Below are 16,016 nucleotides of genomic sequence, written 5' to 3'. Positions count from 1 at the left end.
TTGCTAAATACGACGACTGTCTACTCCAGGAGATTTCGACAACCAAATTAAAATTCAGTAAGGTAAATGGGCAGTCAATATTAGCCAATTCATGCCGTATAGACAAACACAGCGTTCAGAGTGCTAATATTGTTGCTTCGAATAGTTAATCCAAATTTAGAGGCTGCGGAAGACAGACAAAGCCGTAGCAAAGTCGTACTGCTTCACAGGCGCGACCAGCCACTCCGCACAACAACGGTAAAGAGGACACTGCGTTTGAGAACTAGAAAGAAGGTGAGACAGTCGCTATACATTCCACTTTAATGACTGCAGCGCTGGCGCGCTCACAAAATACAGCAACCGCTAAACTCGATGTTGAGCCCAGAGATGCTCAACCGTGCCTTGTCGCGTCTCACAGATGTTTTATTTGGTCTCGTATTGATCGATATGCAGCAACGATGACCTCACAAGTAACAAGAGTCGAAGGACACGAAAGGGAAGCAGTAAGTTAGAAGGAAATTAAACAGGGTTATAGGCTATGCTCGATACTATTTTAACTGTACATCTGCAACCTGCTAACGAAATGCAGGAGAAATTTAAAAAGAGTGTTAAATTTCAGAGAGGAGTTCTGAGGTTTGCTGACGACAGTGTAGTTCTGTCAGATGAGGTAAAGAACCTGGGAGAGCAGTTGAATAGAGTAAATTGTATCTTAAAAACAGGTATCAGGTGGATATTAACAGAATTAAAACAAGTATGATGAAACACAGTCGAACTGAATCAGACTATGATGCAATTAGATTACGAAATGAAGGACAAAAGAGTCGATTGGTTTCTCATTCGAGTTGGAATATAACTGACGATGGATCAAGTAGGAAGGACATGAAATACAGGCTGGCAGTAGCAAGACAAGCGTTTCTGTAAACGAGAAATTTGTCAACACAAAATATAAATGTAAAAGTTAGTGAACTATTGCCAAAAAAGGTTGCTGTCCTCCTTGTTCGGAAGTGAAATGTGAACTATAAATAGACTGTTCAGTCACAATAATGTGACCACCTGTCAAAAGCCCGACTAACTACTTTTACGGCACGAGACGTGTAATAAGAGAGCCAGCGAGTTCCTGGAAGATGCCGACAGCGATGTGAAGACATGCCGACTCCAGCTGTGCTAGGTTTCTCGGTTGACGGTCCATGGAGCGAACAGCCGGATCGACGTAGTCCTACAGATCCTCGATTGGGTTTAAATCCGGGGATTTTGACGGCCACGAAAGTACCACAAATTCGTACTGGTGCTCTTAGAACCACGCACGTACACTGCGAACTGTGTGACTCGTGCATTGTCCTGCTGGTAGATGCCATCGTGCTGAGCTAAGAACAGCGTGCAGGAATGGATACGGTGACCAAGGATAGATGCATTAGTATGTTGATCAATTGTGCCTTCCAGAATGACGACATCACCCAAGGAATGCCATGAAAACTTTCCTGTAACCATAACAGTTTTTCCTCCGGCCTCGACCCTTCCGATAATTGTTGCAGGGCCGTACCTGTTCGGTGGAGCTTGCAACATTATTCATCTTAAAAGGCCTCCTGTCACCTCTCAGTGGACGTCCAGTTGTGGCCTTGACGTGTAAATTTCAGCGTTTGTCGTCGATGAACAGCAAGCAGTATAGGTACATGAACCAGGCGCCTGCTGCGATAGCCCATACGCAGCAACGTTCGCTGCACCGTCTTTCAGGAGACACTGTTGGTTGGCCCTTTGTTCATCTGGCCGGTCAGATGCTCAACAGCACATCTCCGCAGCCGTCGTCATCTATGGCCCACAGTACACAGAGAAGTTGCTGTCCAAGCATCAGCACGGCTTTAGAAAGCATCGCTCCTGCGAAACGCAACTCGCCCTTTTTTCACATGATACCCTCACAACCATAGATGAAGGGTATCAGACGGACGCCACATTCCTCGGCTTCCGGAAAGCGTTTGACTCGGTGCCCCTCTGCAGATTCCTAACTAAGGTACGAGCATATGGGATTGGTTCCCAAATATGTGATTGGCTCGAAGACTTCTTAAGTAATAGAACCCAGTATTTTGTCCTCGATTATGAGTGTTCATCGGAGGCGAGGGTATCATCTGGAGTGCCCCAGGGAAGTGTGGTAGGTACACTGTTGTTTTATATCTACATAAATGATCTTTTGCATAGGGTGGACAGCAATGTGCGGCTGTTTGCTGATGATGCTGTGGTGTACGGGAAGGTGTCGTCGTTGAGTGACTGTAGGTGGATACAAGATGCCTTGGACAGGATTTGTGATTGGTGTAAAGAATGGCAGCTAACTCTAAATATAGATAAATGTAAATTAATGCAGATGAATAGGAAAAAGAATCCCATAAAGTTTGAATACTCCATTAGTAGTGTAGCGCTTGACACAGTCACGTCGATTAAATATTTGGGTGTAACATTGCACAGCGATATGAAGTGGGACAAGCATGTAATGGCAGTTGTGGGGAAGGCGGGTAGTCGTCTTCGGTTCATTGGTAGAATTTTGGGAAGATGTGGTTCATCTGTAAAGGAGACCGCTTATAAAACACTAATACGACCTATTCTCGAGTACTGCTAGAGCGTTTGGGATCCCTATCAGGTCGGATTGAGGGAGGACATAGAAGCAATTCAGAGGCGGGCTGCTAGATTTGTTACTGGTGGGTTTGATCATCAAGCGAGTGTTACGGAAATGCTTCAGGAACTCGGGTGGGAGTCTCTGGCGGAAAGGAGGCGTTCTTTTCGTGAATCGCTACTGAGGAAATTTAGAGAACTAGCATTCGAGGCTGACTGCAGTACAGTTTTACTGCCGCCAACTTATATTTCGCGGAGAGACCACAAAGATAAGGTAAGAGATTAGGGCTCGTACAGAGGCATATAGGCAGTCGTTTTTCCCTCGTTCTGTTTGGGAGTGGAACAGGGAGAGAAGATGCTAGTTGTGGTACGAGGTACCCTCCGCCACGCACCGTATGGTGGATTGCGGAGTATGTATGTAGATGTAGATGTACACCACAGTTGCCTCGGCGATGGTTTTGGATAGCGTCATTTTGCAATGCATGGCGTACTTTAAGCATGACGGTACGCGAACATTTTACAGACTTAGCCTTTTCGGATGTATTTCCACTCTTGGCCCGAAAGCCAATGATCATTCCTGTTGGACATCACATAAATCATTCCGTTGCCGCATCACGACAACGGCTGCACTGTTGCTCGCGTCCCCCAACACACTTCATATATCCTCCACTGCTAGTGCAGCCATCTGCCGCCGGGGAGTGGTTATTGAACATTGACGTCGCACATAGACGGTAATAATATTAATGTGACTTGACCGTATAGTTCGGACAAGAAGGGAAAAGAAGCTTTTGAAATGTCATGATGCAGAACAATGGTGAAGTTTTGATGGCTAGATCGGATAACTAATGAAAATAAACTGAATCACTCTGAGGAGAAAAGATGTTTGTGACACAACTTGATTATAAAAAGGGGTTGCTTGATAGAAACCATTGTGAAGTATCAATAAATTGTCAGTTTGATAATGGAGGGAAGTGTTGGTGGAAAAAAATGGTCAGGGATCCCATGGCAGACTACTACAATCAAGTTGAAATGGTCGTAGGTTGCAGCAGTTACACAGAGATGAGGAGACTTGCACAGAAGAGACTAGTATGGAGAGCTGCAACAAACAAGTGTTCTGACTAAAGACCACAACATCGCCAGTCAGAGCCGAAGTGCTGATTGCATTAGCACTACATTTGATTTCTGGTAACGAAAACCATCAGAAAGGCGGAACTGGTCAACAACCGCCGCCACTAGGAGGAAGCCACTCACGGAATCTGCACTCTGCAGCTGCCACACATCGCGTTGCACCACTCCTTCGTGATTTTGAAGGATGTAGTAGCGTATCCATGATAACGGTGTTACACATTTCAGATTGAGCTGCCACTTTCAGCTTTGACACACAAAATAGTTCCGAAAACACAACTTAAAGGTCGACGAGCGCAGAAATGTTTTGTGTCACCACTCAGGCATTTCTTTTTTATTGCAGTGATCTTCTTATTTAGAAAAGTGTTCGCGAAAAAAAAAAACTGAAACTATTTTTTTTTTTTTTTACATCTCTAAATTATCAACATCCAAAACTGGTGAGCGTCGTCTCGTGGCTCGTAGTCTGCCAGTTGTCCTCGTTATCAGCTACTTCAGTCGGCGTGATAGAACCGCAAAATTCATCCGCCAAGCATATCAAACACACTCACAGTTCATGGGCTATCACTGTCTTTATGTCCACGTGGCGATAGTTCACTCTTAATATTTGTCCTTTCCCCAGTCCCTATTTATTCGCGAGCACTTTTTTATCGTCCGGTTGCACACACACTACTGCTTTTAATGAAATGTTTCATTATCTTTCCCTGCCGATGCACCAATTGCGACGGATTTAGTACGTGCGTGCGATGCAATGCACCAATTGCGACGGATTATACGTTGCTGCTGCAATGCAATTTATTTTATAATTTTTGTTCACCTATCTCTTTAAAGTGGTAGATCTTCGCACGTAAACTTCTGACAGCAGCTACTTACGAGATCACAGAAGAGCAGTGTTGAGAAAACTGTAACCTCATAGCTACACGCCGGAGGCCGCTATAAGTAAAATTTGCTGAAAATTGTCTATGTACTTTAAAGAAATGTTTCGGGAAAGGGATGTCACTCGTACTTTAAATATGAAGTTCAAATTTAAACCTTCAATAGATCTTTATTGCCGTTAAGCAAGATCATCAGCCCGCATTTACGAAAATTACTAAAGTTTCTGCTCACAGTTATCACCATACCTAAAACAGCCAGAACTTTTACCTTCCCAAGTTCCGAAACCAATTACTTGTAACACAGTCAATGATAGGCCAATTACTTCTGCACACGATATTCAGTGGTTGTCTTTAGTAAAAGTTTATGCTCGCCATAAAATACTCAGTAAGAATATACTCAGTCTCGCCACGCTGTATAATTCAAAGTTCACTCGCGATTTTCGTCGGAACGGATTATCACAACACTCTAAAGTTTTCATAAACAGTTTCTGATCACTACCAGATACCATTTACGCGGAAGTCATCCCAAGACTTCATCTTACACATAATGCGAAAAGTCACATCCAGTATAACCGCCTCCAATCAAAGCTAGCTCGCGACTCCTCCTCTCACTCTCCCACACTCAAAACTATATCTCCTCCTAGGCGGCCAACCATCTCGCTTCTCATTGGCTGTCAGCACTTACGACCAATGAGAACTCACTTCTAGGGCGCGGCTTGCGCCAAAATCTAGCAATCACCAACCACTTCTCTAGGCTCATTGACGTCATCAAATTAAGTAACACAAAACTCTCTAATTAAATAAACAAAACATAATGAACTTTAAGCTTTACTCTACATCTGGAAATTTATTATGTAGTCGCGAATGTTCTGGCTGTCTTATACATAAGCATATATACCTGGACATCCGACATTCACTAGTAGGTTCCCACTAGTGGATTCGTTCCCACGTTACAGAGTTGGAACACTTGCCAGTTCCTGTAGAGAATTACATGAATGATTTTTAATAATGCCAAATGTCCCACATACTCTCGCGCACTCATTCTAATTCACACGCACCCTAACACACAATACACATATTTACTTAGAACTCTTGAAATTATTATTATAGAAAAGTCACAGAGGTTTTCTGAAACTAAAAACTTTCCAAATTTATATATGGACACTGAAAGTGTTATCAGATCATCGTACATAGTCAGTGAAGGTGAACTATTACATCACTGTATTTTTTAAATTCTTGACTGTCGGAAAATTACGTTCTTTTTTGGAATTTTTACTAACTTCCAAAATACAACTATTTTTGATCTCACTCTTTGACATATTGTTTGTTTTCACAACAGAAGGACGTACATCAAATACGACGTTCCTCAGGTTCCTTTATTAGTTATTAATATTTTTAGTTTCGTATAAAGTAAGTGGCCTGCCAGCGCTACTCCACTGCTTTCACACGCGCAGCTGCAACAGATGGTCGTGACGTCAGTCTGCAGGACACAACTCGTCCGTTACTGACCGTACAATACTCTACCGGCTTACATTGCAGCCCACATACATTCTGAAGTAAAGCTTTTAATAGACGAATGGGCGATGGCGCACTAGTTGCGACGCCACACCGTGCTGTTAGCAAAGGCACTCGCGTCGGTCGTCTGCTGCCATAGCCCCTTAACACCACATTTAGACTCACTGTCCTAACAGATACGTTCATCGTATGTCTCATATCGATTTCTGCGGTTATTTCGAGCAGTGTGCCTGTGTGGTAGCATTAACAACTCCACAAAAACGCCACAGCTCTCGATCGTTAAGTGAAGACCATCGGCTACTGCGTCGTCCGTGGTGAGAGACAATGCCTGGAATCTGGTATTCTCGACACACTCTTGCCAATGTGGATCTCGGAATATTGCATTCCATAGCGATTTCCGAAATGGAGCGTCCCAAGCGTCTAACTCCAACTACCATTCCACGTCCAAAGTCTGTTAATTCCCATCGTGCGGCCATAATAACGTCGAAACCTTTGCACGTGAATCATCTGAATACAAATGACAGCCTTTTATACCTTGTGTTTGTGACACTATCGCCATCTGTACACGTACATATAGCTATCCCATGAGTTTTGTCACCTCAGTGTATCTGAAATACAGTGCTATCAAGTAATGTAAATAATCAAGTGGACGAATAAAATAAGAAATGAAGAAGTAATAAAAAGAATGTAAGTAAGGAGAGAAGTCAGAAGAAGAGACTTACCAAGAGACTGGCTAGTTGGACACCAGTAACCCCCCTCCCCTTCCTACATTCCTTAAAAGATCTATCTCCGATGTGTAACCAAGCTTCCTTTGTAAGAAGAGCTAGTTTATCATGAATCTCAATGTCTATACGTAATAAGTCCTGAAATATGTGTTGTATCATTTTGCAGGTTTATTCAGTGTTTTTAAGCAGCACCTGTATGTTACTTTTCTACAGAAGTGAAAAGTAGAGGTACAATTAGTGATGTCAGACTTGGTTTCACTGCCCTAAACCTTATACCTTCTGGAAAAGCTAGACTTTAAATAATGAAAGAGTGCTACAGTTTCTGCCGTAATGCTGTAATGCTGTAATGCGGGTTGCCTGCACTGTTCTGAAAGCCTCCTGTAGGCAAGCCTTGCTCTGCGCATTACTGCAGAAACTCTGGCGCCGTTTCCTTTCTTTTAAGTCTAGGTATTTCAGCGGGTATCAAGTTTAGCACAGTAAAAGCAAGCCTGTCGTCATTAATTGTACCTCTAGTTCTCATACCCGAAAAAAATATACATGTGCATTTAAAAAAACGTTACTTTTTGCTGGACATGATGTTTGTTTTAATTAATGTATTGTGCATCCCAGCCCATTGTTTGAGTCCCCACCGTAGATACATACACGGCCAATAGCATTTTTCACATCTCCTTTCGCTTCGGAAAGATATGAGGTGGCAGAGTTAGGTAGGACACCCTGCATATGGACACTGTCTTCAGAATAGAGTTGGTGGTAAAGGAGTAATATACTGAATATCATACCCGATGCTGAAGTATTACTGCACGAAAATGTAGTCAGCCAGAAATTTTTTTCCTTTCATTATTTTTTAGGGGGTATCAGTGAAAAATATCTCCAGGAAGGTTCCATTTTACGTGTAAAGTTTGTTGGAAGACGTTTCATTCCTCAGGTACTGGAGAATATAGTCTCAGCAGTTCACACATGGTGAGCTACAAACTGTCTCAAGACATACACACAGTTTCTAGTTGTAACCTTTAACGTAGTAGTATGCTTCTTCTGCTGCAAGCTCTTTGCTTTCCATATTTTGGGACGAGGTACTAAGGACCAATGTAAGCGACCTTTCCGCAGAGGCAACACTGGTTCCCGTCAAATCACCGAAGTTGAACGCTGTCTGGCTGTGTTAGGACTTGGAAGGGTGGCCGTCCGAGTCTGCCGAGTTCTGTTGGCAACTGGAGAGCACTCAGCTCTTGTGAGGCCCGTGGGGAGCTACTCAACTGAGTAGTAGCGGCTCCGGTCACGGAAACTGATACGGCTGGGAGACTGTTATGCTGACCACATGCACATCCGAATCCACATCCAGTGCCGTCATTGGCTGCCGACGACACGGTGGTCGGTCGGTACCGTTGGGCCTCCTGAGGTCTGTTCACACATAGTTCAGCATGGACCAACACATGGTAAAAATTTCTGGTAAACATGGGCTCCAAAGTGCATATCTCGAGGGCTATAAACAGTTGTTCATCGTCACTAATGTGAAAACACTTCTAAATAAGCGCTCATTGCGGTTAAGGTATGTACTTTACATGCCATGTCTCCTAGACATTTTGGTTCATACTACCTCCTCCCAAATGTTCAAAGCAAAGAGATTGCAGTAGAACAGATTAGTTTCACAGTATAAAAGTGATTTTACCTCATAACCCTTTGAGTAGCAACAACATGAAGAAGTATTAATTTCAAATTTTCCACGAAATTAATCTTTATTATCATCGACAAGCTACGAATACAGGAAAAATTTGGCAAAAAGTAAACAATGAAAGTTTCTAAGGAGGTGGTTTCACTTTGGAACCAATAGGACATACAGTTTTCAACCAACCTCCACTTCATGGGATATTTTTGAAAGCAATTTCGCGTTCTTCCTAGACACTATCGCACATCTAGAAACTCCGATGAACTCATAATGGTTAAAACAAATTATACTTTTAAATAACAAGCCAAATTGTCCTAAAATTTAATAAGTTTACATCAAAAGTACAGATTGCCTCAGTGGTTTCATTCCAAAACCTGTCATAAAAGCAGTAATACAAACTCAAATTTACGTTACAGTCACGTTAGGTATACTTATTTTTACTATAAGTTATCTCCTAAACATGAAAATTAAAAAAGTGACAATATCCTACAATCAGACAGCACATTCTCTGCGCCGACTCTTGTTTTGAACACTGTAAATGACTGCTACAATGCACTACCTTCATAGAAGCATCTCAGTGAAAAAATAGAGGTTTTTGTCTTACAATAGCATCCGTGTTTCCACGAGAAAGACACTGGTACTTCAAATAATAAAATGCTGCTTTGAGGCAGAAGCCACTGGCGCTCAAAGGGTTAAGTTATACATTTCAGAGACCATGTTTACTAGTCTTTTTTTGCTTCCATTGATCATTCCTGTCATATCCCTGAATAGTGACATTCCTCCTGTGACACTCTGGAGAGATCTTTACTATCCGTGAATTTATGAATTCTGTCGCGGTTTATCTAGGAGAAAGTGACATAGCAATATTCCGTCAGTTCAGAGGGCAAAGTTTTGTAGCGGCTCCCCGAAGACTGCTAATGTCGACAACGTCGCAACATTATATCATAAACGTCAGATGCCAGTTCATTTAAATCACAATGACTTTGTCTTTAGGACTTTGAACCTAGATTTTCATTTCCTCTCTTCCTTCTAAACAATGCAAATTTTTACGTGATGAACTTACTATTGTCTACAGCAATCTGAGAGGCGAAAAGTGAAAAGGGAGTTCTTGTCGAAAATTTTGTATTTTGAACCATTTTAATTTTTATGTTCAGTGTTAAATTTTGAACAACTTGTCAACAAATTAGCTTCCTATACCTACATTTTGTGAGTTATAACAGGTCCAACACTGGTGATGGAAGGCAGGTGTCTTGAGATAATGTGTTTTAAAGTTTCACTTTGTACCATTGTTTAGTTTGATATATAAGCTTCAAAATGTCCTTTGTCAAATGGCGCAGACTTTTCATGTTAACATTACACATTAAGTGCTTAACCCATCGACACCTGTAGCACATTATACTGAATAAAAAATTAAAATCAAATATACTGACGCCAAATGGAGAAAAAATTTTCTTACCGAGCAGTCTTTTTCTGCAAAATATTTCTATTTTTAGTCTATATTGTGGCGTCTTTTAGGTCAGATTTTAATTTTGAAGCCATTAATTGGCCAAATAGCACTTAAAATTTTGAATTCACAAAATCCCAAAAACAGATTACTGATACACCAAATTTATAGTGGCCAAAATATTTCCTTTTCTGTTTCTAATATACCTATGTGTGAAGGGGTTTAAGTTCATTCACAAATTACATTTTCGCCTCTTCTTTTTCGCTTCTGGAACATCCGGTTGGAACTATTCTTCCTCAGGATCTTCATTGTCACTGACTTGAGGTTCTGCTTCTACTTCAGAACACAGAGTGTCTTTTATTCCTAATTTTCAATATGTCCTGCAATTTAAAAGGCAGAAGGCCTTATCTTAAAACCTCTCCAGTAAAATTTGGCAGAAGGCCCCATATAAAAATATAACAATCTCATGCCTTCAGGGCAAGAAAAGAACATTAATTTAAGAGGTATTGATACTCAGCTGAAAGTCACACATCAACGAAATAACTAAAATCCATACAAGGGACGGCCGTCAGTAGTTTCCAAGTGTTGACCTGGGATTGTAACACTATTCGCCCGTTTAGGTGAGACAGACAGCCTGTCCAACGACTTCATAATCTGGAGGCAACCCAACCGACAGACAGCCGACCAACCAATCAACAAAATCAGTTCCGCTCCAAGCAACCAGCAAAATGACCGCAAGATTTCAGTACACGACACACAGAACATTGGCGCCCACAACGACCAACAACACCTCAGCTGTCGGACTACACGCCACGCTGGACAGCAACAACACGACGAGGAAAATACACTGCCTACAACGATCATGGCTGGTAACCGGAACGTCAACGGCCACAAGGCAGAAGATACCGTATGTGAACTTCCATAAAGGGAATAAATTAAGTTAAATTTCACCAGGAAGACGGCTGGAATCTTAGCCGACTTAAAATACACACACGTTGTTGCTCACGGGAGTGTCCCAAAAGTGACAACCAGGATCCAACGAAGAAATGTAAACAGTTGAGGCTCGGTAGTAAGTTAAGTGAGGACTCAACTGTCACGTCCAAGATCGGTGGGCGACGAACTTCGTAGCACTCGCAAACAGCACCTCCCACTCCAACAGCGCGTGAACGCCGCCAGCGGCTACAAGCAGACACCGCGCGACAGGGGCTTGCTTGCTGCTCCACGCCAACTGACCAACTAGACTGGTGGTCCATCCGCGACTGCTGCTCCGTCGCGACTGCACTGTTTGTGGGACTCCCACTCACAGACCACCCGAAACAGGACGACCCAGAAATACTATCGGTCGCTCCACAGATGGTACGACAGTGTGCTTATCGATACACGCTGCTGCCACTCACGGGCAAGTAAGGCAGGAAGTTAGAAACACCAATAAATAGAATAAGAAAACGAGGCGGCACTACCACAATAGAAGATGACTAACAATTAATGGGATGAACACGAGCCATGCACGGCTCAGGTGGAAAGATAATCAGTCCGTTGTTTTGTGCACCTACTGGAATTAGTGCACCAGGGAACAAAAAAAGTACATTTTTTCGGGAAATATGTGGTGCGTAAATACATTTCCATTAACGTCCGTTTTGCAATATACGCTATCTTTGTAGCTAGTGGTGAACTCAAAGAGAATGTATTTAGTTAAGTGAGGTCAGCATTATCGTTCCTCAAGAAATTTAGTCGGCATATGTATTCACAGCAGCTTCATCTTTTTCATTTCTAGCAACAACAGCAGGGTTAACGTGTGTTGTAGGTGTAGGTTATTGTTACTGTAGTAACGTTGTTGTCATATTAGGGATACCAACTGCAGACTGGCAACAAATGGTTCCAATGGCTCTGAGAACTATAGGACTTAACTTCTGAAGTCATCAGTCCCCTAGGACTTAGAACTACTTAAACCTAGATAACCTAAGGACGTCACACACATCCAAGCCCGAGGCAGGATTCGAACCTGCGACCGTAGCGGTCGCCCGGTTCCAGACTGTAGCGCCTAGAACCGCTCGGCCACCCTGACCGGCGGCTGGTAACAGCTTTAGGCATGTTATCCTTTCGTATAAAAAGTAACCACTTGTCTTGTTTGGCATTTTAGTATTCACAAAATATGATTCTTTTATTCAGAGTTACTCTGAATACCTTAAAATTCCTATAACATTTAGTAGATACTGTTTTGGGAAGCATTGCATTCGCATCTACAGGTTTTAGAAAAGGGCCTTTTGCTAGGTCAGTGTTACTTCTCCATTATGATAAAGCACTCTGTCTTCAGGCCACAAGTGGCCCATCGGGACCAACCGACCGCCGTGTGATCCTCAGTTGAGGATGCGGATAGGAGGGGCGTGTGGTCAGCACACCGCTCTCCCGGAGCCGCTACTACTCGGTTGAGTAGCTCCCCAATTGGCATCACGAGGCTGAGTGCACCCCGAAAAATAGCGACAGCGCACGGCGGCTGGATGGTCACCCATCCAAGTGCCGACCACGCCCGACAGCGCGTAACTTCGGTGATCTGACGGGAACCGGTGTATCCACTGTGGAAAGTCTGTTGGCTCAGCATTTCCTTTTCAGTAGACTGACACAATTGTTTTTAATAATAGTGTCTCATGCTGGATTCAAAGAGAAGTAAATTACTACAACATGCAAAAGAACGAAAACAGATTTTTAGACATTATGGACTGTTTTTGCCTCTGTTTTGTTGTTGTGGTCATCAGTCCCGAGACTGGTTTGGTGCAGCTCTCCATGCTACTCTATTGTGTGCTAGCTTCTGCATCTCCCAGTACTTACTGCAACCCACATCCTTCTGAATCTGTTTAGTGTATTCATCTCTTGGTCTGCCTCTACGATTCTTACCCTCCACGCTGCCCTACAATGCTAAATTTGTGATACCTTGATGCCTCAGAACATGTCCTACCAACCGGTCCCTTCTTCTTGTCAAGTTGTGCCACAAACTCCTCTTCTCCCCAATTCTATTCAACACCTTCACATTAGTTTTGTGATCTACCCATCTAATCTTCAATATCTTCTGTAGCACCACATTTCGAAAGCTTCTATTCTCTTCTTGTCCAAATTATTTATCGTCCATGTTTCACTTCCATACATGGCTGCACTCCATTCAAATAATTTCAGAAACGACTTCCTGGCATTTAAATCTATACTCGATGTTAACAAATTTCTTTTCTTGAGAAACGCTTTCCTTGCCATTGCCAGTCTACATTTTATATCCTCTCTACTTCGACCATCATCAGTTATTTTCATCCCCAAATAGCAAAACTCCTTTACTACTTTAAGTATCTCATTACCTAATCTAATTCCCTCAGCACCGCCCGACTTAATTCGACTACATTCCATTATCCTCGTTTTGCTTTTGTTGATGTACATCTTATATCATCCTTTCAAGACACTATCCATTCCGTTCAACTGCTCGTCCAAGTCCTTTGCTGTCTCTGACAGATTTACAATGTCATCGGCGAACCTCAAAGTTCTTATTTCTTCTCCATGGATTTTAATGCCTACTCCGAATTTTTCTTTTGTTTCCTTCTCTGCTTGCGCAATATACAGATTGAATAACATCGGGGATAGCCTACAACTCTGTCTCACTCCCTTAAGAACCAGTTTTCCTTTCATGCCCCTCGACTCTTATAACTGCCATCTGGTTTCTGTACAAATTGTAAATAGCCTTTCGCTCCCTGTATTCTACCCCTACCACCTTCAGAACTTGAAAGAAGGAATTCCAGTCAACATTGTCAAAAGCTTTCTGTAAGTCTACAAATGCTAGAAAAGTAGGTTTGCCTTTCATTAATCTTTCTTCTAACAAGGGAACCTCCCCATCGCACCCCCCTCAGATTTAGTTATAAGTTGGCACAGTGGATAGGCCTGGAAAAACTGAACGCAGATCAGTCGAGAAAACAGGAAGAAGTTGTGTTGGAACTATGAAAAAAAGGCAAAATATACAAACTGAGTAGTCCATGGGCAAGATAGGCAACAACAAGGATACTAGGAGCTCAGGAGCGCCGTGGTTCCGTGGTTAGCGTGAGCACCTGCGGAGCGAGAGGACCTTGGTTAAAGGATTCCCTCGAATGAAAATTTTAATTTTTTTATTTTCGCAAAGTTATGATCCGTCCGTTCGTTCATTGACGTCTCTGTTCACTGTAATAAGTTTAGTGTCTGTGTTTTGCGACCGCACCGCAAAACCGTGCGATTAGTAGACGCAAGGACGTGCCTCTCCAATGGGAACCGAAAACATTTGATCGCAAGGTCATAGGTCAACCGATTCCTCCACAGGAAAACACGTCTGATATATTCTATACGACACTGGTGACGGCATGTGCGTCACATGACAGGAGTATGTTGTCGACCTTCCTAACTTGTACACTTGGCAAATGGGTAAAAAGATTCTACTACCTTGCCCGATTTGGGTTTTCTTGTGGATGTGATAATCACTCCCAAAAAAGTGATGAAAACATAAGAGTTTGTCACATAAACTGCAACAAATTAATGCAACAGTTTCACAGTCGCACAGTTTTCCCTGTGCTCTGTCAAAACATATGTTTTTAACGTTTTCAAATTTTTCCTTGTGGAGACCGTCAAAACTTCCATATGTCCAAGCAAATTTGAACATGTCCTGGAATTTTGGAGAGCGAAGTTGATTATGTGTGAGTGCCTGAACTTTGATAATTGTCTGAAAACAAAAAATTAAACTTTTCGCTCGAGGGTAGACTTGAACCAAGGACCTCTCGTTCCGCAGGTGGTCGCACTAACCACGGGACCACGGCGCTCCTGAGCTCACAGTATCCTTGATGTTGCGTATCGTGCACATGGACTACTCAGTTTGTATATTTTGCTTATTTTTTTCATAGTTCCACACAACTTCTTCCTGTTTTCTCGGTTGATCTGTGTTCAGTCTTTCAAGGCCTATCCAACTTATAACTAAATCTGAGGAGGGTGCGATGGGGAGGTTCCCTTGTAAGATAAGTCGTAAGGTCAGTATTGCCTCGCGTGTTCCAACATTTCTTCGGAATCCAAACTGATCTAGGTCGGCTTCTACCAGTTTTTCCATTCGTCTGTAAAGAGTTCGTGTTAGTAATTTGCATCCGTGATTTATTAAACCGATAGTTCTGTAATTTTCACATCTGTCAACACCTGATTTCTTTGGGGTTGGAATTATTATATTCTTCTTTAAGTCTGAGGGTATTTCGTCTGTCTCATACATTTTGCTCACCAGATAGAAGTGTTTTGTCAGGACTGGCTCTCCCAAGGCTATCAGTAGTCTGATGGAATGTTGTCTTCTCCCGGGGCCTTGTTTCGACTTAGATCTTTCAGTGCTCTGACAAATTCCTTATCGTTTGGTAAAATGAAGTTATTTACAGCGTACACGCCTCTCGTACTGTATTGGTACATTTATACTGCTTTTATGATTATGTTTGACCGAATTGGCTACACCTGTACAGGCACATTCCGAAATAAAACTGGTGTGAACATTTGTATGTTTATCAGCATCCAACTAGAACATGACACAGTTCATATTCATTACTCCCCAAAGAGGATTTTGCCTCTATTGAATATTTTACTTCTCCGACAAGAGATCCCTTATCGCTTTCCTAATCACATTCGGTGATGTGGTAGTTTATGCCAAGTATTTTGTAGAAAGTCACGGGGAGGAGTGTCGCCTACTGCGCTACCAGGAACGCACAGCCGGGAGGCCGGGGAGTCCCCCGCGCCAGGGGGCGGTCGCTGCGGCTGTCAGGGCCGCCACCTGCCGACAGATTGTCGCCCGACAAGCATTTGTCGCGCCGGCATAAAGCCGGGAGGAGGAGCGCCGCGACCGCGGGGATGGATGGACTGCGCCGCGGCGGTGGCACATGGCCGCCCTGCTCGCTCGTTTGTCTCGACAAATTCAGCGGGCGGGACCGGCCGGGGCGGCAGCAGCCAGCAGTTAGGCTGCGTTACGACCCTGCAGCCGGGGCCCGCAGGCGCCAGATGGCGGGCCGGCGCCGCCCCCTGCAATTAGCCAGCCTGCGGCCGCGCAGCCCCTGGAAGCGCGTCGCCGCCCACCTTTG

Source organism: Schistocerca cancellata, chromosome 9 (genome assembly GCF_023864275.1).
Source record: "Schistocerca cancellata isolate TAMUIC-IGC-003103 chromosome 9, iqSchCanc2.1, whole genome shotgun sequence".
NCBI lineage: Eukaryota > Metazoa > Arthropoda > Insecta > Orthoptera > Acrididae > Schistocerca > Schistocerca cancellata.
Note: the sequence above shows the minus strand (reverse complement) of the source record.